Consider the following 23,950-nt stretch of genomic DNA (forward strand, 5'->3'; position numbering starts at 1 on the left):
CCTTGCTTGGAGGAAGGAGGGAGGGTGGGTCCTCCAGCAGTGATGTGTATTTCACTCAATCAGGTGTGCCTCCAGGTATTAGAGGTCTTGAAACATGTTTTCTATCATTTTTCTAGCCAGTAGATTTTTTTAAAACTTTCAAAGTTTGCAAACTTTTTCGCGAACCGAACCTTTCGCGGAGGTTCGCGAACCGAAAATCGAAGGTTCGTGACATCTCTGCCTCTAACCAGGCTGAGTGAGGAATCTCGACCCCCAGCAGTAATCGTCTGCTTGGGGCAGGCGTCTCGGAGAGGCAAGCCTCAGAGATAACCCTCCAGTGGGAAACGTTCCACTGAAGGGAGAAAGGTCAGACAGGCAAGGGTTCGGCAACAGATGGCGGCGGCAGTACAGGAGCGGAAGGCAGAGAGTAATCGTTAGACAGGCAGAGGTCGGCAACAAGAATCAGATAGGCAAAGGTACAAGATCAGCAAGAGATAGAGTAGTCAGGGATAGCAAAGGTCAAAACACAGATCAATATACAACAATAATCCTAAGCTAAGGTGTGAAATCCTTAGTATCAACACCAGGGAACTGCACTAAGGTCTGAGCGCTAACACAGAGTGTATATTCACGACAGCAGACAAGGAGCAACTGAGCACTAGCTCCTTATATGCTGGGAGCGCATCTGCAGCGCCACCCAGCCGCCCAGCCAATTAGAACACCTCCTGGAGTCAGCTGACCCTCCTACGTAGGAGGTAGAAATCCTGCCTCCTTGCGCGCGCGCGTGTGACCCTCTGCCTTTGTGCAGCAGAGAGACCAGGTCCGGGGTCCACGCGCGAGCGCGCTCCGAAGTCTGCCGGGAGATACTGCCAGCGGTGGTGTCCCCCCTGCTCTGTGCCAGCGGATCCGTACGTGTGACGGAACCCGCCGGCTGTGAAGCGGAGACCGCCGCCACGTTGCCCCTCGTGGCGGCGGCTCTGCTTTTCCTCACATTTAGCCTCATGAAATAAAGGTGCAATAGTTCAGAAGAAAAAAATATCACTAAAACGCATAAAGACACACTGCACTCCCTGTGTAAGTACTTTATCTGTGTTACATTCCCCCCACTCTTCTTTACAGTCAACAGTCAAATGGATGGTGACCATTGGTAGACTGCAATCTTCATGTCATTCCATAGATTAAATCTGGGTTCTAACTAGGCCACACAAAGACACTCACCATTTTCTCCTTCAGCCATTACATGGTCAATTTTGATGTGTACTTCAGGACATTGTGATGTTGTAAGATAAACCTTGTTCCCATTAAAAACTTTCTGTAAGAGGGTAAAAGATTTATCTGAAGATTCTTAACTAGTGTCCCAGATCATGCTGTGGAGAAACATCCTTGGCAACAGGATGCTACAATATCCATCCAGTATGGTGTTTGGATGGTGAGCTGTACTGGCTTTCTTCTAGGTTTGATGTTTGGTAATGTCAAATAGTTCAATGTTGGTCTAATCTAGCCATAAGGCCTTTTTGTTTTCATTTAGCCAAGCAATCTTCAAAGCAAATTTTGGTAAAGCTCTGCTTCTCTTCAGGAATGGATGTTTTCTTACAGTCACTCCATACAAGACAGTGAGGGCTCATTTGCCTCTGTATGCAAATAGGGATTAGTCTTTCCTGTAACTGTTTTAGGGGTGTTTACCACGCCTCTTGGTGGCTACTTTCACCAGTTTTCTCCAGTTTTCCATGCAGTTTGAAGGGGCCCAGGGGTAAGGACGTGTCCTAGCAATACCAAATATTGTCCACGTCTTACTTATACACAGTGTTAGACCAAGCACTCCAATGGAGTGTGCTAGAGCTGATATGACCCTGATGCCCAAGGGTCACCAATCCAAAAAAACAAGATCAGCAGCACCACTCTTGAAGAAATTGCTCTTTATTCAGACACGTAATAAAAATCACATGTCAGTAAAAATGGGCTTAGACGCAGCTACAGCCTGCTGTTTCGAATGCTTCTTTGTCAAGCTGCAAGCTCATAATGACATGGTAGATAAACACTCCACTTTATACAATCCACTTTATATACAGATGCAAACTGACCAATCAGGCATACGATCGAAAAGAGCGACCAATTAGCAGGTTCCTATAGTAAGGAGGACCTGATGGGGAAGTGCAGATAAAAATAGAACTCCCTCTGACATCACAAATGACATCACCAAGGGGAGGTAACTACTGGTAGAAGGGGGGTAGGCTTGGCCAAAAGCAACTCCCAACCAAAAAGAGAATCACCTCACACCAACCGGAACTAAAAAACGTCTGCTCAAACGTGAGGCTGGGTGGATTAGGCGGTTGGGGACTCTAGATAGGGGTGTCTTAAACTGGGAATATGATTTATCTTTTTGTATTTGATTTGATGTGCTTGATGTGCCTGTTGGAGGTGGGTTGGTGCTGCTCTTTATTGTAAGGGTTGGGGTGGCTGCACACATGGCATTATTTAACTTTAATGTGTATATTTGCTTGACAAAGGCCTGGATACGCCGAAACGCATTATGAGGTTACTGCACCCACTGGAGAGGCACCGATTGTCCACTTCCATCCAGGGCAACCCCCACTGCTGGCCACAGAGGAGGAACAGGTCGCCTTCCAGGGTCACGTTTGTGTTTTTCACCCAAGATATGCCTGTTTTCACCATTGTCTAGTAAGTGTTTTTAATCTTTGCATATTTTTTAGTAAAAGTTTTAATACACTACGGCGCGCTCCTTTTACTTTTTCTTGTTGCTATAGTTACACCCTTCAGTCGGGGTAGAGGAGCTGCTAGTCTTTGTATTAATGGATTACCGATGCTGTGTCTGACTAGCGCAAGATTGCACACCATATCTTAATGTGTATATTGCCTGTTTTACCTTACCCTCTATGACTTTTTGTATTTTATATATTGAATTTGATAGTATCTTTATTATTTTGAGCGATCACTCAGCAGATTCCTTGGTTTTTTGTTTTTTGGGCTTTTTGTTGGTTTGGTCAATCTTCTCCTGCCATTTTGGATTCTAGTGTGTGCACTCGCGTTATTTTAAGAGTACGTTTTTTTGCGTCTATTCATCATTTTTAGGCGTTTTTTTACTTCCGGTTGGCGTGGGATGATTTCCTACAGCTCTTATTGGTTGGGAGTAGCTTTTGGCCAAGCCCATTTTTACTGACATGTGATTTTTATTAAATGTATGAATAAAGAGCTATTTCTTCAAGAGTGGTGCTGCTGATTTTGGTTTTTTATGTCTTAATTATAGACTTTATTCTGCTCTTTGTTTTTTTTTGTTTTTTTAGAGGACAAATAATCCTTTATCCATCTTAATTATTTTGTTTTTGTATTTTTATTTTTTTCAGAACTGTTGCTATTATGTATTTCACTTGGTTGTTGTAAGTCATACGGAGTAATGCAGCTGGGACAATATTTTTTTCTGAGTTTCTTCATTTAAGGCTTCAGAGCAATAAATTGTAAATATTTTTAAGAGGATGATTGATTTCTGTACCCCGTGTATGTCATCATATTTTGTTAACCATAACCATATTTCTTCCAACCAATACTGGTTAATCAAAATAGTCTAAAATTGGCAGAAACTCATGGGGATCTCCACTGTTTTTATATATTTAATATGTGTAACTTTATGGTAAAGCAGTGATTAAAATGCATAACCATATATAATTTGCAATACTGCCAGTTGGACAAGTTTTATTAATTGTACTGTATAAAACCATAACAAACTTTCCATAGCTAAGAAACAAGCCTGAACAGCTAGTGTGTGTGTGTATTTAGTTGTCACTTCCAGTATATTTCAAAACAATATGAGTACCTTAAGCTGGGATTATTATTATTCATTGCTGAATGTGGTTTCATGGGTCAAATGTGTTACCATTTGTCTTCACTGATAGGTGACAATGCACAGTAATGAGCACAGTAAGTTTTGAAATATTTCTGTTTATGATAGTAGGTTACAGGCTAGATCTTTGGCATCAGAGTTTAATACTGCTGCGATTTCTTCATGTCACAAAGCCAAGTCCATTGCGTCTCATGGCAACCAAACTTCCTACGTTAATTTATTTCACACTGTTGTTGTCTTACAAGGGAAAGATTACCTAATATCTTCAGAGATCTGATGTCACCAAACCCATGTTTTTCTTTACAATGTTTTCTTCCTTATCAGGGGCAAGAATTAACCTGTATTACAAAATACATGAACATTTACACAATTTTTTGTGAACCTAGAGACTTTTCTTCCATGATGTGCCATGTTTAACTTGCAGTGACCGGTATGGGAGTGATAACATCAAATCTAACTCATCATCTGCTCCCCAGCCACACCTGAGACCTTGTAACACTAACAGGTAACATGACCCCAGGGAGGAATAATGTCTAGTTGGGCAAGATTTTGACATTCTTTATTTAGGGGTACAGACTAACCAGCAAGCTCATGGTGACCCACAACTCATTGGAGTGTGTAAGGGACTACAATGGTCCTAAAAGCCCCCTTACTAAGATGTTAAGAAAAACAAAAGTTTGCTTTCCTAAAACAGAAAGAATTTGCGATAATTCAGGTTGGAGTGAGCTTGAGATGTCTCCCAGAGCAACACTGCTGAATATAGTCTGTATGCATGTTGGATTATTATGGCTCTGTACAAATTAACAAGCTGACACATCATTGCATTCCAGCGGTTCTGGAGGTGTGTTTAGCTTCTAAGGGTACAATGGTTAATTTGCATATATTCAGTAGTGTTGCTCTGGGAGACATTTCAAGCTCACTCTAACCTGAATTGTCACAAATTCTTTCTGTTTTAGGAAAGCAAACTTTTGTTTTTCTTTACTTAGGGGTGTGTGCCTTTTTGTTTCCTATGGTTTAGACATTAATGGCTGTGTGTTGATTTATTTTGATGGGACAGCACATTTACACTGTTATACACACTGTACATTGACTATTTCACATTGTATCAAAGTGTCACATCTTCAGTGTTGTCCCATGAAAATATATAGTGAAACAATTATACATATGAGAGGTGTACTCACTTTTGTCAGACACTGTATGAGATTCAAAGTCTGCCTAGAAGGTATGGCTTCCTCTTCTGGCTTCTCTTGTAGTGTATTGGAAGTACGCTATATCACTTTCACACTCTGTGCCATGCATATCTTCCTTGTTTATAGCTTGAATATGTAGATCATGAGGCCCCCAGCTTGTCTGTTCCTTAGAGTGGACAGTCGAGCATCACTGAGTCAAACACTGCATATACATCTATAATGGAGCAAGGGTGAGTGAGAGCCTTTACGCAGAAGTAAATATGGACGATGGGGTGTGTGGCAGCCCATGCCGTGGTAGCAGTGGCATAGCTAGAAACCTCTGGGCCCCGGTGCGGAATCTGGATGTGGGCCCCCCCCCCTCCCGGCAACAACAGCCCCCCCCTCGCAACACCCGAAGCACACACATATCCAAATCCCAATAGCTGTGCATGGCATGGCTATATCAATTCCGCTTTCCAGCAGCATGGCTGCCACGTTCAATTTGCAAACATACGCAGCACCCAGAGGAAATAGGGCAATTAGTAGCAAGATGCCAGTCTGAAGGAAAATAATCGTTATGTGCACAGCATTCACCCGATAATAATTATTATGTGCGCAGCATTTACCAGAAAATCGTTATGTGCGCAGCATTCACCAGAAAATAATTGTTATGTGCGCAGCATTCACCAGAAAATTGTTATTTGCGCAGCATTCACCGGAAAATAATCGTTATGTGCGCAGCATTCACCAGAAAATAAACGCAATGTGGGAGCATTCACCAGAAAATAAACGCAATGTGGGAGCTTTCACCGGAAAATAAACGCAATGTGGGAGCTTTCACCAGAAAATAAACACAATGTGGGAGCTTTCACCAGAAAATAAACGCAATGTGGGGGCATTCACCAGAAAATTAACGCAATGTGGGGGCATTCTGACGTGAGCTCCCCGACATGCAACCAGCCTCCCTCGTGCAGCTCCTCTAGAAACGATCCTGCAGCGGAGCAGCCAGTTTCTCCCACGCTGACAGGCAGAGTGCAGGGCTACGGCAAGATGGCACCCGAAGCCCTGTACTGGAGACACAAGTAGTCTCTAGTTCAGGGCTTCGGCAGCCATCTTGCCGTAGCCCTGCTCTGCCTCCGGGAGAAACTGGCTGCTCCGCTGCAGGATCCTGCTCTGCCTCCGGGATCCAGATTTCAACACCTGGGGGGTCCAGGCCCCCGGGCCCCTCCCTTGCCTCTTTAGGAGGCGGGCCCGGTCGCCACGGCGACCCCTGCGACCGCGGGCCCTACGCCCATGCGTGGTAGTATTGATGAGTCCTCCACATGGTAAAGTGGAAGATCTTGCATAGGAACACAGCTGTAGCAGGCCAGAATTATAGCACCAGACTCAATCTCCTCACTGGGATCTAAGCGGAAGTGATGTCTCCTCTATGCCTCCCCCCTCTCTGCGCCCTCAAAGCTGTGCACCTAGAAGCTAGAGCCTCTGCCTAGGACTGGCTCTGTGGTTTGACCACACGGGCCACATGCTTGTTTTAGGTGTGTTATCACAACAATACAGGAGTCAAAAGATCAGGTTACTGGCATTGTCTAAAAGAAAATAAATATGGCAGCTACCATGAAAGCATGAAATGTGTGCCCCTGCTACCAGCAGAAACATGGGCATTGCCATAAATCCATTCTAAAAAAGGTAAAATATGGGTGCCCACAGGAGGTGTGTGTGTGTGTATGTGTGTGTGTGTGTGTGGGGGGGGGGGGGGGGGGGAGGGGGGTAAGGTAAGGTAAGGCATCAGTAAGGTAGGGTTCTCTGTGAGAATAGCGGAAATTGGGTGCCCACATTTTCACATGTCCTTTTTCATGCACGCGCCACCATATTCCTCTGGATGAATTTCAAGGGAAACTTTTCTGCTGCTGAAAAAAAGGGGCAGTATATTCAGTTTAGAACTAGATGGCCTTATTTTAGCTTTTTTAACATGGAAAATGTGCAAGTATAACAAGTATAATAAGATTTTATTTTCCTTTTTTTTTTTTTTTTTGTACAATTACTAACTGAAAACGTGGTATGGGATGGTCAAAGTTTTCTTACAGTCAATAGATTAGCCCAAGTTTGGAAAATGAGTAACACGCTTCTACTCTGTGCAGCTATTACTCATGCATTAAAGAGGACCTTTCATGAAAATAACATAATGAATTAAATTGTTTGTTGTTTACCATATTAATTTATAAATGTGCTCAGTTTTTGCACATTGTAAAATCTTTTCTTTTCTCTGAGTTACGTTCTGAAATGTGTCACTGTCGGTGACATCTTCAGTTCTGCCAGGTGATCTGTATGAAATGTTTGTTACTGAGAGTTCTAAGCACAGAGGGAGATATTACTTGCTTGGCAGTTGAAAGAAGCCTTTATTTTCCACAATGCAATGAGGTTAACAGATGGCAAACTGTCAGGACCTTGGTCATGACATCACACTGTGGAACGGGTTTCACCACAATATCAGCCATACAGACCCCCTGACGATCTATTTGAGAAAAGGTAAACATTTTTTCATGGGAAAGGGGGTATCAGCCATTGATTGGAATGAAGGTCAATCCTTGGTTAAAGTTCCTCTTCGAAGGAAAAAATAAAGTGAAAATTAAAAATAGAAGTTTAAATTTAATGTGGCTTCTTCCAGCCCCTGCAGTCCTTATGGGCCCTCGCTGTCATTCTGCAACCCTTCCGTCAGTTGCAGCGCACCTCTAAAAGCTGGCCAGTTGCGGGCTACTGTCTTCTGATCTGAGGTCTCATGGCAGGGAGTAGAAGTCTGTGCGTGCACAGTAGCAATTTTTACGTACTGCGCAAGCTCAGAATGCTCCCGTGCACAGGAGTGCGATCAGGAGCCATGCAGCCCGAGGCCGCACATACAGCCGTGAGAAGGGTGCTGCAGCTGATCAGAGGATTGTAGATTGATAGCGAAGGCCTGCATGGAGCTGGAAGAAGCTCAAGGGTAAGTTAAACTGCTCTTTTCAATTTCAGTTTAGATTTCCTTTAACCCTCCTGGCGGTCTAAAAAATTCCACCAGGAGGCAGCGCAGCAGTTTTTTTGTGTGTTTTTTTAAATCATGTAGCGAGCCCAGGGCTCGCTACATGATAGCCGCTGCTCAGCGGCATCCCCCCGCCCGCTTCGATCGCCTTCGGCGATCTCCGATCAGGAAATCCTGTTCAAAGAACGGGATTTCCTGGAGGGCTTCCCCCGTCGACGGGGCGGGATGACGTCACCGACGTCGGGACGTCATTGGGAGTCCCGATCCACCCCTCAGCGCTGCCTGGCATTGATTAGCCAGGCAGCGCACGGAGTCTGGGGGGGACCGCCCGGCGCGACGGATAGCAGCGATCGAGCGTGGGGTGGCGGCGATCAGTGTGCTGACGCAGCTAGCAAAGTGCTAGCTGCGTGCAGGAAAAAAAAATTAAACAAATCGGGCGAGCAGGACCGGAGAAAACCTCCTGCGCGGCTTACCCCGACTACGTTCGGGGTTACCGCCAAGGAGGTTAAAGGACATCCGAGGTGAAAATAAACTAATGAGAAAAACAATTGTATATATCCCCCTTCTCCTAAAAATGTCTTTTTAGATATCCTACAGTTTTATTTTATATTTAAATCTAGTTTTTAAGTTTTTACTGTATCATGTGTCAATTACACATTCATTGATGTATGCTAGAGCTCAAATTTATGAATTAGTGACCCTTTTTATCTCTTTCCTGCTCTCAGAAGCCATTTACTGACAGGAAAGAGTTTTATGGCTGTAATTATCAGTGAGGGTTATGCTATAGTCCGACCCCAATCCCGACCTGGGCAGAAACTGTCACTTGCATTCATGATGTCTAATGGCCCGTACTCACGGGCTGCAGAAGTGGCCTGTCGCCAGCACACGTGAGCGTGCTAGCGACAGGCCGGCGACAGCTTCTCTCCAGGTCCCTCCGCGTACACACGCGGAAGAGGGACCAGCGGCGAGACGGAAGCTGTCGCCGACGTTCCTTCTCCCCCCGCCGGAAGCTCCATTTACCTCTATAGAGGTTGCTGTCGCTAGTCCGCGTACTCACGCGGACTAGCGACAGTTGCGGCGGAGGTGCGGCGGCGACTGTTGCCATGCGATTGAAACTTTCAATCGCATGGCGACAAGAGCGACGGGCGACAGTTCGGGGTGCGCGCGCGTGCAACGGCCCATACTCACGGGCGACCTGTCGCCGCAACACGCGCGCGCCGCGTGTTGAGGCGACAAAAGTCCCTCGTGAGTATGGGCCATAACTCTTTCAGGCAGAAAAAGAAAAAAAAACAAACACAACCTAGTTATTTGTGTGCTATGCACTGTACATACACATGTCTATCTCCTTATGTCACATCTCACCTCGGTTGTCCTTTAAAGTGGTCTGAAAGTCAGCATTTCTACTGTGCTCTTAAAGATTCCTCACAGCTTTAAGACTACTACCTCAGACATTTTTTTTTAGCAGAACATCACTGAAATGGTTAAACAAAGCACGTTGTTCTGCTATTCAGCTTCAAATCTGCATCCAATGGAGGTAACTGTAATGATCCGCTCAGCTGGCTGCACAGGCAGACAGCTGTTTGACCATTCCTCTAGTCTGTGGGCTGCAGGTCTCTGGAAGAGAGACCTGTCTTTCCTTTGCAAGTTTCTGATCTGTTCTGCTGCTGAGGGATTTGCATACATTGGTTATGCAAATCACCCAGCTAACTCCTTAGTGGGCTGGCAGTGTAAAGAGCTATGTTTCCCAGAGTTCTTTGCTGGTCATTCCTTCATGGTTTGTTGAAACACTCCTAGAGTGTCAGCCCTGCTATTGTTTGTTAAAGTTATCTTAGAATAATTCTTGGGACTGCACTAGGCAGCTTCCCTAGTGCAGTTAGCTTGCTATCTGTTTTGTCTGTATTGCCTCTCTGTTGCGATTGTCCTGTCACCAACGGTGGTTGTCAGGAAATCATTCTGTCTTTCTGGGGTGCTAACCAGAGCAGCGGTCGCTACTAGTAGCCCCTTCTGTTAATCTGTCTGTCTTGTTTGGATCGCACTAGCCCCTAGCGGTAGCGGCTGTGGATCCTTCTGATCTTTGTTCTTGGAGTGTAAGCTGGAGCAGCGGTTGCTCCCTGCTATCTCATCTGTCTGTCGTGTTTGGACCGCACTAGCCTCTAGCGGTAGTGGCTGTGGATCCTTCTGATCTTTGTTCTTGGAGTATAGCTGGAGCAGCAGTTGCTCCCTGCTATCTCATCTGTCTGTCGTGCTTGGATCGCACTAGCCCCTAGCAGTAGCGGCTGTGGATCCTTCTGATCTGCTTTCTTGTCCCTGTACCCGGATCGCACTCGCTCTGGCGGAAAGAGCAGTGGATCTTCCCTAGCCTGTTCCTGAACTCAGAGCGCACTCGCTCTGACGGAAAGAGCAGTGGATCTTTCCTCTCGTATTCCTGTTTTCTGTTTGTCTGTCTTGTCTGATACTAATGCTTGCTGTAGGCTTGATGAGGTAACCGTTAAGCAAGCGCTCGCGTTCTTTGTTTCGTGTTTGTCTGTCATTGGTTAGTTAGGCGTGCTTGTCTCTGTTGCGCTTAACGTGCGGAGATCGCGCTGTAAACGCATTTGCTGTTGCGATTGAGTGCGGTGTTCACCTAATTATACGCGTGTGGAGGGTTTTCGTTGTGTCAGTGCGCATCTTGTGCGCTGACCACGAAAACAATTCCGCAAATGTTACAGTAACAGTATCTTTGTCCGTAACAATTAAAGAGACAGGTGAGAAGCTGTCTCTGCTTCAGGCAAACACAAAGCTCAGAACAACTCAATAGAAAATTTTAATATATCATTTTCAGGGCAAGAAAAACTACACTTTGGAAATGTGTAATTTGTAAACAGACAATATTATTTGTGCACAAAAGCAAATATGATAACTGTATGAATAATACAAAGTAGAAAAACACATTTTTATTGAATATTATGTCAGAGTTTCATACCACTTTAAAGCGGTATAAAATCCTGACATAATATTCAATAAAAACATGTTTTCCTACTTCTTATATGCCATACAGTTATCATATTTGCTTTTGTGTATAAGTATTATTATTCATTTAGAAATTACGAGTTTCCAAAGTACACTTTTTTGCTCTGAGAGCTGCCTTTGCATTTTATTCATAACTGTTTTTTTTTATCTTGAAATATACAGGATCTTCTCAAAAAATTAGCATATTGTAATAAAGTTCATTATTTTCTGTAATGTACTGATAAACATTAGACTTTCATATATTTTAGATTCATTACACACAACTGAAGTAGTTCAAGCCTTTTATTGTTTTTCTTATTGATGATTTTGGCATACAGCTCATGAAAACCCAAATTTCCTATCTCAAAAAATTAGCATATTTCATCCGACCAATAAAAGAAAAGTGTTGTTAAAACAAAAAAAGTCAACCTTCAAATAATTATGCTGAAAAGCTTTATGGAGATGAAGATTTCATTTTTCAGCACGACCTGGCACCTACTCACAGTGCCAAAACCACTGGTAAATGGTTTACTGACCATGGAATTACTGTGCTCAATTGGCCTGCCAACTCTCCTGACCTAAACCCCATAAAGAATCTGTGGGATATTGTGAAGAGAAAGTTGAGAGACGCAAGACCCAACACTCTGGATGAGCTTAAGGCCGCTATAGAAGCATCCTAGGCCTCCATAACACCTGAGCAGTGCCACAGGCTGATTGCCTCCATGCCACGCCGCATTGAAGCAGTCATTTCTGCAAAAGGATTCCCGACCAAGTATTGAGTGCATAACTGAACATAATTATTTGAAGGTTGACTTTTTTTGTTTTAAAAACACTTTTCTTTTATTGGTCGGATGAAATATGCTAATTTTTTGAGATAGGAAATTTGGGTTTTCATGAGCTGTATGCCAAAATCATCAATAAGAAAAACAATAAAAGGCTTGAACTACTTCAGTTGTGTGTAATGAATCTAAAATATATGAAAGTCTAATGTTTATCAGTACATTACAGAAAATAATGAACTTTATCACAATATGCTAATTTTTTAAGAAGATCATGTATATGTATATAAATATATATGTCTGTCGGTGTTCAAGAGAGTTCGGATGTGTCCAGCTTTCCCAGAATTGAGCTTTTCTGTCCTGTGTTTAACCCTTCGAATGCTGTTCTAGTATAAAAAAAAAAAATGCTGGTAGTATATAATGGTGGAAATAATGTTTTAGAGCAAAGAAGAATTGCTGGGTTTCATTCCGCTTTAAAGAGAACCCGAGCTGGGTTTGAACAATGTGATCTGCATAGTGAGGCTGGATCTGCCTATACAGCCCAGCCTCTGTTGGTATTCCAAACCCCCCTAAGGTCCCCCTGCACTCTGCACTCCCTGATAAATCACAGCCGTGCTGTCGACACACAGCGTGTCGCAGCGGCTGTGTTTTTCTCTATAGTGTCAGTCTGCTGCTCTCCCCACCTCTTGCAGAACTCCGGTCCCCGCCTGCCTCCCTTCCCTCCTCGCTGATTAGAGGGAAGGGAGCTCTGCAGGAGGCGGGGGAGCAGCCTAGACTGACACTACAGATGTAAACACAGCCGCACAGCGCGGCTGTGATCTATGTCTGATTTCAGAGTGCAGGGGGACATTAGGGGGTTTTGGAATACCAACAGAGGCTGGGCTGTATAGGCAGATCCAGCCTCTGTATTCATATCACATTCTTCAAACCGACCTTAGGTTCTCTTTAAGATTGGGAGTTTCTAAGCAGACTGTACACAACAAATAGATTATATCAAGGCTTGCAAAGAAATACAATTTCAACCTCGGACAATTTTTGAAATTCAAGTCTTGAAACAGATACTTTTTAATAACATTAACAAAAGTCTTGCAGAACACTAATATGAGTATATGACATTTTTTTGTTTTAAGTAGAGTTCCACTTTAAATGGTGAATATGCCTTTTTGCATTTTCAGTCTCCTCTTTAATTTGTTATTTTAACACTGTCATTGTGCTGAACATGCAAGGGATCTACTTCAGGCCAAGCAGTTTAAATGCTACGCTGAACTTGGTTCTGCTTACTCCTGCAAGCTATTTTTCACCACTAGGCTACACCTTAAGCACAGAGAAAGAGCACATAAATAATGTAAAAGAAATCGTGAAGTCCGGATACTGCAAGCAAGAAAATATGAACACTTAGCTATCTCTTTCATTACGAACACAGCAAATAATGCATATAGAGCATACATGTATTTTCAGAGTGGCAAAATCAGCAGCTAGCCTTTGTTTCACGAAATAATTACACAAAAATGTTTCTTTTACCCCTTTTTATTCCATCTGATGTACAACATGGATTTGTGCTAGCTAGCTTCTATCTACTGCTTCTCACCACTAGGCTATACCCTAGGCACAGAGATCATATACAAAACAGAAATGACAGAATAAAATGCAGCTGGAAAATGCTGTTGCTGATAACAGAGTGTACCAATTCAAGATCAGATGTGTCCAAGATCATCTATATAATATAAATGAAATATTTTACTTTTTCAGAATTGGAAGATCAGAATGCGTTCATTCTTCCCTTATGAATTTGATAATACGGAAGCAACTACAAAAAAAGTTTAATGCTTTTTGTGCTGTTCAGGCATCACACAAAAGAGTTTTTATGGGTATTTTTAATTTGTTTTGCTTGTTTTGATCAATAAATCACATTTATTTTCAATGTGCATTTGCAGTAAAAATGATTCCTCTGACGTATTGATTCATTTTACTGTGTGTGTTCTTTCACAGAACTCATTAAAAGTTGTAAAGCGTAAAATAACAATTTTATAATAAGATCAAACTCCATGGGGTCTAAAATACATTGGTTTTAAAACAAAATAGTGACCATACTTGGGGATTTCTTAAAACATTACACAGAACACTGTTTTCCTAGATTTGTGCAGAGACTTGGTTGCAGAATTAATTTGTGCAGAATGTCCCTGATTCACTGACGTGAAATAAATCACTTGTAAAGCATATGTTTAGAAGCCCAGGCAGTGGCAATTGCTGCACCAGTCTGTCATTGCTATACACTGGAATCTCCTATTAGATATTGACTATGTGCCTGTCCTTTTGCAGTCTTAGAAGTCAGATGATGCAATCCAAACACTGGCAGCAGTCCCGCCCACCACGTCTGAACATTACTTTCTGTACTCAGATGCTTCTGGTGGTCATGCGATCAGACTTACAAATCGGAATTTTTAGCTGCAAAATCAACATTTTACACAACAAACTAACATTTAAACTATCAAAGTTAAAGTGGTCTAACACCCAGCATTTCAACTTTGCTTTAAAAGATTGCTTACAGCTTATAAACTATTATGCCAGATTTTTTTTTTAGCAGAAATTCACTGAATGGATTAAACATGACATTTTAGTGCTGCATTTAGCTAGAAATGCTCCTCGTGCTTGCTTGTTTAGTTACAAATGTATCTATCTACAATGTAACAAACAAACACTGCTCTGAGAGAACAAAGAGGGCTTCCCCGGCAGGCTTTTCAAAGGTCTATTTGTATTACAAATAAAGATACATTTTGTAACTACAGATAAGAACGGATGCGGATTCCTAGTTAAATCCAACACTAAAATGTCATGTTTAACCCATTCAGTGAATTTCTGCTTAAAAAAAAATCTGGCATAATAGTTTGTAAGCTGTAAGCAATCTTTTAAAGCAAAGTTGTAATGCTGGGTGTTAAACCGCTTTAACTAAAATTCTAAATGCCATATGTTTCCAGTAATAACTAGCAAATAGCAATACAAAGGCAATTTTTTTCATCTTTACATTTTTATGTGAAGAAAATATGACATTTACAGAGGACAGTTTTCACTGTGGGCATTACTATGGAGGACTGTGTCCAGCACATCCATCATACAGAAACAATCTGCACTGGCTGTAATACTGTGAGTAAAATGTGTTCAGAATGATAGGAAGCAGAAATATAGCTTCGAATGTGTGTACATAAGCATCAGCTGCAGCTCTGTGTGTTCCTGCAGTCTAAGGGCACGTTTCCACTTGTGGGCTGCAAATTCGCTGCGGAAAATGCAAAAATGAATTTGCATGCGGATGATAATCCGTACGCGAATTTTACCGCAAATTCGCATATGTTTTCGCGTATGTTAGTAAGTATGAGTATTTAACTATGTCAGTGCCTGTGTCCTTTTACATTGATTTTATGCAAAAATGTATGTGAATTTGCATGGGAAATTCGCATAGAGAAAACGCATGCAAATTTCCTATTAATTACATTGTATGCGAATCGCACACCACCTTGCAGTGTGTGAATTCTGATGGCTCTGCTGTGTAGATTTTTCCTGCACAGAAAAATGCTCTGTTTCCCTGACAAGTGGAAACAGGCTAATTAACTTGTATTGGTTATGCGTGCAGAAAACGTATGCCGATTCGCGATAGTGGAAACGGGCCTTTCAGTAAACAGTTTACAGCCAAGGAGATCTCATTCAGAAGCATCCAAGTAAGGAAAAAATACAAGTCCTTCTTTTCAGATCCTTCTCTGTATATAAAAATCCCTTAGCTGCTCTCATATGATCTCTGAGAAAGCAGGCAGGGCAGAAACAAACAGTAAATAATTCCTCTGTGAATAGCGACAGAGAAGTGTAACCTAGCTACATGTTCAGCTCTGCCTCCCCCTCCCCCGATGCCTGACACAAATTGTTACAAACAGCTGGTAAACAAATAATAAAAACAAAAAACACGTAAATATTTACCTAAGGGTCTAAACTTTTTAAATATCAATTTAAAGATGAAATATTTCTATTTTTTTTTTTTTTACTATAAGCTTGTAAATAGTGATGGATGCAAAACTGAAAAAATGCCCCTTTATTTCCAAATAAAATATTGTCGCCATACATTGTTATAGGGACATAATTTAAATGGTGTAATAACCAGGACAAATGGGCAAATACAATACGTGAGTTTTAATTATGGAGGCATGTATTATTTTAAAACTATAATGGCTGAAAACTTAGACATTTTTTTCTTATTCTTCCTGTTCAAATGCATTTACAGTAAAGTGGCTCTTAGCAAAATGTACCCCCCAAAGAAAGCCTAATTGGTGGCGGAAAAAACAAGATATAGATCAGTTCATTGTGATACGTAGTGATAAAGTTATAGGCTAATGAATGGGAGGTGAACATTGCTCGGATGCATAAAGTGGAAATGACTGAAGGCTGAAGTGGTTAAAGCAAACCTGAAGCAAAAAAAGTATGATGCAATGAATAGTATATGTAGTATGAATAATGAATAGAACATTAGTAGCAAAGACAAGAGTCTCTTATTTTTATTTTCAGTTACATATCTTTTTTTTATAACAATGCATACTGTCACAGTTGCAGTTTTAAAACAACACTCTGTCTTTTAAGCTATAAAACAAAACAGAAATAATGACCTTTTGAGCTTTCCTGCAGTGAAACCTTATTTCAAGCTGTCTCTCACTGTTTCTTGGGCATTTAAGTGCTCCAGAAGACAGGACTGTTTGACTGTCGAATAGCTCCGAGAAGCTCTTTTGAATCAATAACTGAAGTTTTTCTTTTAAATCTTTCTATACTGGAAAACAATATGAGACTCTTTTCTTTGCTACTAATGTTCTATTTCTTAGCTGTACTACACATCCAATTCATTATCCCATAAGTTTATTTTCACTTTAGGTTTTGCTTTAAAATAAAAAAAGATGGTGGAATTTTATTTAGGAGTAGTACTATATAAATACAACTCTTTATCTGATCAGTATATTTACAGCACAGATTTGCTTTAAGTTGACAAAACAGCCTAACACCACCTCATCTATGACCAGTTAGTGGGTAAATGAATTATCAATGTTCCCCACAGCACTTTCCAATCTTATTCTGTGTTGTATATAAATGTCTACCAAGAGTAAAGATAAATGTTTCTTTGCAGTGCAAATACAAAGTTGCTCTTTTCCACACTCAGATTTGCACCGCGGCTCAACTCTCCTTAAAGTGTAACTAAACTCAGAGCTTACTCTCTGCTCTGAAAATTTAGCCACAGCATGATAACCTTTAGGGAAATAAATTTCTTCATGACAATTTATGGAAATTTTAAATACATTCCTGAAATTTTAACCTGATTTCACGTTTCAGGCAGCACTAAAAGGGTTAAGCCTTTGTGTTTATTGTATGAGGAGAGCTGCCTGCAGTCTATTCGCAGCTGCTGATAAGGACAAGTTAGAGACTTTGATTTGGCTAAACAAACACAGAACTCAGAGCAATGAATTTCTTCAGCAACTTTATGGGTAGTAAAGACTTTTCATTGTGTGCTGCGCAAAAGTTTGAGTCCGCTTTAATAGGTATGCTATATGGAATTTTAGCGGTGCCCAAAATACTGCAAAAGAAATAAAAGTTAGGCGGAGTCTCATCTCCAGTGCTGAGTAGTCACGAGTTAGCACAAATAAAGACAGTAATGTATTTTAATTAAAACATTTCTGAATATTTACTGTATATATATTTTTTAGAATCTTTACCTTATTAAAAAGCCTTCAACAGAACATTCTATATCTTATCAATATTGATCCATAAGTTATATTACAGGGGTGTAGTCATTTATGTACATATATAAATGATATTTCTTTAAGGAATAACAGAGGATTCCATTCTTTATTTGGTTTGGGAAGTGGAATTAGAACAAGAACAGGCTGTCAGTCACAGACCTTTATAAATGATTTTGGTCATAGAGCACAGCGTTATTGTGGGCATCTGGTCACTAGGATTACCATTGAACTGAATAAATTCCTCCCAATCTGATTCTGTCACTCAGAAGAGCTGCTCTGCAGACTTATAATTCTTAAGATCTGTGGTGAGACACAATGATGCTTTTGTGAAATATGTATCTAATAATATAGTTATGGCGACAATAAATATATAAATTGCACACATTCTGCCATTAAGAGTTAGAGCTGTCACTGCCATACCTACCTTCTATTATGTATTATCACTAATATTTCTGTATTTCAATTACTACACTGAGAGCTGGAGACACTGTGCTGCGCATAACTGCAACTCCTATTGAAGGTTATGACTGCTGTATTTCTTCACAAGTCTACAAAGGGAAGATGTCAGAAAAAATATATGTATCATAAGTCTCAAATGAGCAGTCTTCTCTGGATGTAGAGCTATTAGTGTTAGAACAGGCAAACCGATTCCAAAAAATTAAAGAAGAGACAAAGGCTGTTAAAGCAGATCTAAACTTCCATTATATCTTTACCTTAGACCCTATTTTGATTGCTAAGTATTTCGTAAATTATCGGGTCAAAAATACCATAAGAATACACTGCCCCACAACGTACAGGTTCACCCAACGATGCCTAAACCCATTCGCGTTCCGTCGTTTTCACGTGAGAAATGTTCACCTCCCATTAATTCGCCTATAACTTTATCACTACTTATTACAATGAACTGATCTATATCTTGTTTTTTCCGCCACCAATTAGGCTTTCTTTGGGGGGTACATTTTGCTAAGAGCCACTTTACTGTAAATGCATTTTAACAGGAAGAATAAGAAAAAAATGGAAAAATTCATTATTTCTCAGTTTTCAGCCATTATAGTTTTAAAATAATACATGCCTCCATAATTAAAACTCACGTATTGTATTTGCCCATATGTCCCGGTTATTACACCGTTAAAAATCACTATTTACAAGTTTAAAAAAAAAAAAAATATAGAAATATTTCATCTTTACATTGATATTTAAAAAGTTTAGACCCTTAGGTAAATATTTACATGTTTTTTTTTATTGTAATGGTTTTTGTTTTTTATAGTAAACATTTTATTTGGGTAGTTTTGGGAGGGTGGGAGGTAAACAATAGATTTATAATGTAAATGTGTGTTAATTTGTATTTTTGTTTACTTTAAGTTGTAGTATTACTTTTTGGCCACAAGATGGCGGCCATGAGTTTGTTTACATGACGTCACTCTAAGCGTAACACGCGCTTAGAGTGACGCATCGGGGAGGGAACAGCCAGAAAAAGCACAGCTTCCGAAAGAAGCTGTCACTTTTTCAGCGGGGGAGAGGAATCAGTGATCGGGCACCATAGCCCGATACATTGATTCCGTGGCTACCGAATCCGCGGCCGGGAGTGCGCGTGCACGCGCGCGATCAACCGCGGGAGCGCGCGGCAGCGCGCATGATTCCTGGATGTAGTTTCTACATCCAGGAACCAAAATAGGTTAAGGACACTGACCCCCGGCAATTACTATCTCTAAGGACACCCCCTGGCAATGCCTAACCCAGACGCCTTCACCAATGAAAAAAGTTTGCTTGGCGGGCAGCCCCAGTGGGGATATTTTTTATCTGGTGTCTCTCTCTGGCACTAATTATGGTTATAGGCACCTATGATGGCACCCACATTACAGGACACCTCTGATGCTCAAATTAACTACTTCAGCTCCACACGCCCCACCACAATACCATTTGCAGTTCTGGTCATAACTAATCTTAGTGAACATGCAACAGCAAACCAGGCTCTCCAATGTTCCAAATACTTTACTGAAGTAAGTATCTAATGAAGAATGCTGGTTTACATGTTTCAATCCCTGAACTGGCCAATACTCGTAGCACCGCATCCTCATAAATAGCAAACATGTTTACATACTTTCAGAATGACAAAATCCACCAACCAGCAATATAAAGGAAATATATAGTGCATAAAATATGGAATGGAGCCATAATCTTGAATAACTGAAGATAGATATAAATGGATAACCCTCCCCCCACAGCAAAAAAACAACAACAAAAAAAAAACATGGATGAGCCCCCCTCCCCCCAGAAAAAAAGAAATCTGTTACTAGTATTAGAAAGCAGTAAAAAAAAAACCACAATCCTGAATAAGAGCATTAAGATTGTATTGTCAGCATGAAGCAAAAAAAAAATAAAATAAATTATGATATAATGAATTGGTTGTGTAGTACGAATACTTACTAGAACGTTAGTAGCAAAGAAAATATTCTCATTTTTATTTTCTGTTATATAGTGTTTTTTTTTTATAACATTGCATCACTCTCTAATATTTGCAGTTTACACAGTACTGAGCATTGTAAATGATTTTACAGAGCAGCCTACTGAACTTTTGAACCCCTTCTCTGCAGAGAAAAATAAGATACAGTGACTGACAATTGAGATAACAAGCTTCAGAAGACAGAGCTCTCTGTGACTTTAAAATTCGTGGAGCTCAATGACTCTTTTACATCGATAACAACTGGAGTTTCTTAACTCTTCCTGTACTGGAAACAATATTAGACTTATGTCTCTGCTCCTAATGTTTTATTTCTTAGCTGTACTTCACATACAAATCATATCATCATTTTTTTTCACTTCAGTGTCTCTTTAAGGCATGTACTTGGCTACCGCAACTTCATTGCATTGTCTACTGTATATAGTGGCAAAAGTGACCACGCCGGCATTTTGTTCTGCTTATTATTGCCACTAAGAATTCTCTGTCATCTACTATACACTTTGCCTGCTCCGCCAGGCTCAGCCCTGCCTAGCCAGGATATCCCCTTTAAATGAATCTCTTAGACACCATGTTGAATTCCCGTTGCAAAGAATCTACATACACTCTATTCTACTTCTGGATCTGCTTAAACTGAATGCAAAGGGTAACTAAAAGCCATTAACAATGTTTCACCTCCACAATCCTTTCAAAATGGGCAGGTAGAAATTACAGCTTTCTATGAGAGAGCCAAATAATAAACAAGAATCAAAATAAATATTGGAAACCTAAGAATAATTCACAGTAAACACCAGATTATATAGGTTGTCATTCACAACCCCCCCCCCAAAAAAAAAAAAACATCTTGTGGCTGCTGCACAAGTCCATCAACCGAAGGTAAAAAAAAAGATAATTTTTTTATCAACGTAATAATTGTATTATTACATATGACTGTACAAAATAATACAGTTGCTGAATTGGTTACCACCTCTAAGGATGCAGTGCTCCTTCCTCATAGAAGTTCTACATCATTAGAGGTAAAGAACAGTGGTCCTCAAACTACAGCCCGGGGGCTGATGGTGGCCCCCTGAGGCTTTTTTACTGGCCCCCAAATGTATAATTTATAGATGTGGCCGACTGCACCTTTAAAATTCAGTGGCCCGCATATAGAATAGCAGTGCTGGAACCACCCATCCACATTCTGTAGAAGCCAGTGAGCAGTAATTTGCTGGCTTCCAATCCAATTCTGCATCAGGTAACACTGCTGTCCAACTGGACGGCAGGTTGTCACCTTATTATGCTTCACTGTCTGGTGCACAAAGGCATTCTTCGGGCGTCGCATGACTCAATGGCTGCCGCTGGGAGTTCTCCTTATCAACATAATTTGATGTATCTTCCGGCCCCTCAGCAGTCTGAAGTATGTTGACCTGGCCCTTGACCGAAAAGGTTTGGGGATCCATGGTATAGATTAGAACATAACATCAAAAAGAAAACAAGGGTCAACAAAAGTTCCACAGAAATAATGCAATGGGTTGGCAAATAGTATTAGGCTTTCTGTATCCTCACATGCACAGCTTTTAGGCTGATGAATGAAAAAAAAATCCTACATCACAATTTGTTTTCTTAGGTTGTCAACCCAAAGCAGACAAAGTTCTCTGGGAATAAACAGTATTTATTGTGTTATGGAAGGACATGGACATGTATAACAAATATAAATCGGATGATTTTTATGTTTGTGTTTGTGAAATCTCATTACATTTCTTCAATTAAGTTGTGATTAACACCTCTGCAGTCTTCATTCCTTATCATCATGATGGCCTTAGGGCAAATTAATAAACAGTGACAAGCTAAAAATATGAGAACTGTCAAAGTACTTTATCCTAATGTTTTAAAATGCTGCATTTTGAATATATCAACAAACCAGAAGAGCATGTGGCTACCACTGTTAAATGTATTGTAATCTAATCTGACATGTATTTAGCATTACCTAGTAAAATTACTTTTGTTATACAGTATTACATTACTATTACTATTTTGTTATATTACTATTACTATAAGGACTGATTTAGGAATACGATTTTAAATCTTATTCCTTTAAAAGTGCAAAATGTTAAGTGGCCTGAAAGGAATATGGAGGCTGCCACTTTTATTCCTTAAAGTGACACTGAAGCAAAAAAAAGCATTCAAAACCTAATGAGTTGTATGTGTAGTACGGATAATGAATAGAACATTGTTGCAAATATTCTTCTCTAATATTTGCAGTTTACAAACCACATTCTGTATTTCAAATTATGAAACAGAGCAGAGCTAATGACCTTTTGAACTACTCTGCAGTAAAATCTTATCTGAAGTTGTCTTTCACTGTTTCTTTGATGTGTAAGTGCTTCAGAAAATAGCACTGTAGCAAGAAAAAGCAAAGATAACTGAAGTTTCTTAACTCTTCCTGTACTGGAAATAATATGAGACTCTGCTCTTTGCTACTAATGTTCTATTTCTTAGCTGTACTATACATACAATTCATTATATCATAAGTTTATTTTTACTTCAGATTCCCTTTAACCTCTTGAAGACTGTAGGCTTAAACCCCCCTAGTGACCAGACTATTTTTTTTTTCTACAATTCCGGCCACTGCAGCTTTAAGAGCTCGCTGCAGGGCTCAACAACTCAGCACACAAGTGATTCCCCCCCCTCCTTTTCTTTTGCTTTCTGTTGGTGGCCTCTGATCACTGCTGCCCTGTTTGCTTATTATTTTTTTATTTGTGTGTGTTTTTTTTAATACATTTACGTATTTTTTTAATTTATTTTCCCATTATTTAGAGAATATATCTGTAAGTCTCTTTCACTTGGTAAGGTTTTTATTTAACACTGACTACTTCTCTGCATGCAGCTTCTGAACTATCAGTTAGGCCTTCTCAAAGGACTAGAGGACATGATCTGCGCATGGAGGAAAAACGTTTTAGCCATTTATTTAGGAAAGGGTTCTTTACAGTAAGAGTGATTAAGATGTGGAATGCATTGCCACAGGAAGTCGTTATGGCAAACTCTAAACCTGCATTTAAAGGGGGCTTAGATGCTTTCCTTGCGTTAAAAGACATCCATGGCTACAATTACTAGGTAATGCCTAATGATGTTGATCCAGGGATTTTATCTGATTGCCATCTGGAGTCGGGAAGGAATTTTTCCCTTTAGGGGCTAATTGGACCATGCTTTGTAAGGTTTTTTTCGCCTTCCTCTGGATCAACAGGGATATGTGAGGGAGCAGGCTGGTGTTGTACTTTATACTGGTTGAACTCGATGGACGTATGTCTTTTTTTCAACCAAAATAACTATATAACTATGTAACTGCAGCTCCAAGTCTTAAAGGGAAGGTCTAAGCAAAATAAAAAAATTAGTTTCACTTACCTGGGGCTTCTACCAGCCCCATGCAGCCATCCTGTGCCCTCGTAGTCACTCACTGCTGCTCCAGTCCCCCGCAGGCAGCTTGCCGACCTTGGAGGTCGGCGGGCCGAATTGCGTACATTTTTACGCATTCCCGCCAGTGCAGGAACATTAACCCATACATTTTACGCGTTACTGGTTTAATGCGTAAATTTTTACGCATTGAACCAGTAAGGCGTAAAAATGTATGTGCATATTAAAATTTAATTACCTTTTTGAGAAACGTTCATTATTTGAAATCTGACTGGAATAAGGTAAGAAGTTCTTACCTATATATAGTGATATTATCTATACCTTGGGCGCCTCCTACCCTTATCCAGGTAAGTGAAACTCATTTTTTTATTTTGCCTGGACCTTCCCTTTAAAGGACTACTGTCACAAAAATCTTAAAATTTAAAACATATGTAAACACATACAAATAAGAAGTATCAGAGTAAAATGAGCCTTCCAGAGTAAAATGAACCATGAATTACTTTTCTCCAATGTTGCTTTTAACGTACAGTAGGTAGTAGAAATCTGACAGAACCAA

General features: G+C 40.5%; 1 long non-coding RNA gene across 1 annotated transcript in view; it reads right to left on the reverse strand.

The window, feature by feature from the left end:
- Positions 1-17,669: 17,669 nt before the first annotated feature.
- Positions 17,670-23,950, reverse strand: part of LOC137517707 (uncharacterized) — a 72,186-nt gene continuing 65,905 nt past the window's right edge. Inside the window, exons 3-4 of the long non-coding RNA XR_011020629.1 lie at positions 17,971-18,094; positions 17,670-17,846 (exon numbers count right to left, since the gene is read on the reverse strand). This is a non-coding gene — a long non-coding RNA (uncharacterized lncRNA). The remainder of the gene's footprint in view (positions 17,847-17,970; positions 18,095-23,950) is intronic.

The sequence above is a fragment of the Hyperolius riggenbachi genome, chromosome 5 (assembly GCF_040937935.1).
Source record: "Hyperolius riggenbachi isolate aHypRig1 chromosome 5, aHypRig1.pri, whole genome shotgun sequence".
Classification (NCBI taxonomy): Eukaryota; Metazoa; Chordata; class Amphibia; order Anura; family Hyperoliidae; genus Hyperolius; species Hyperolius riggenbachi.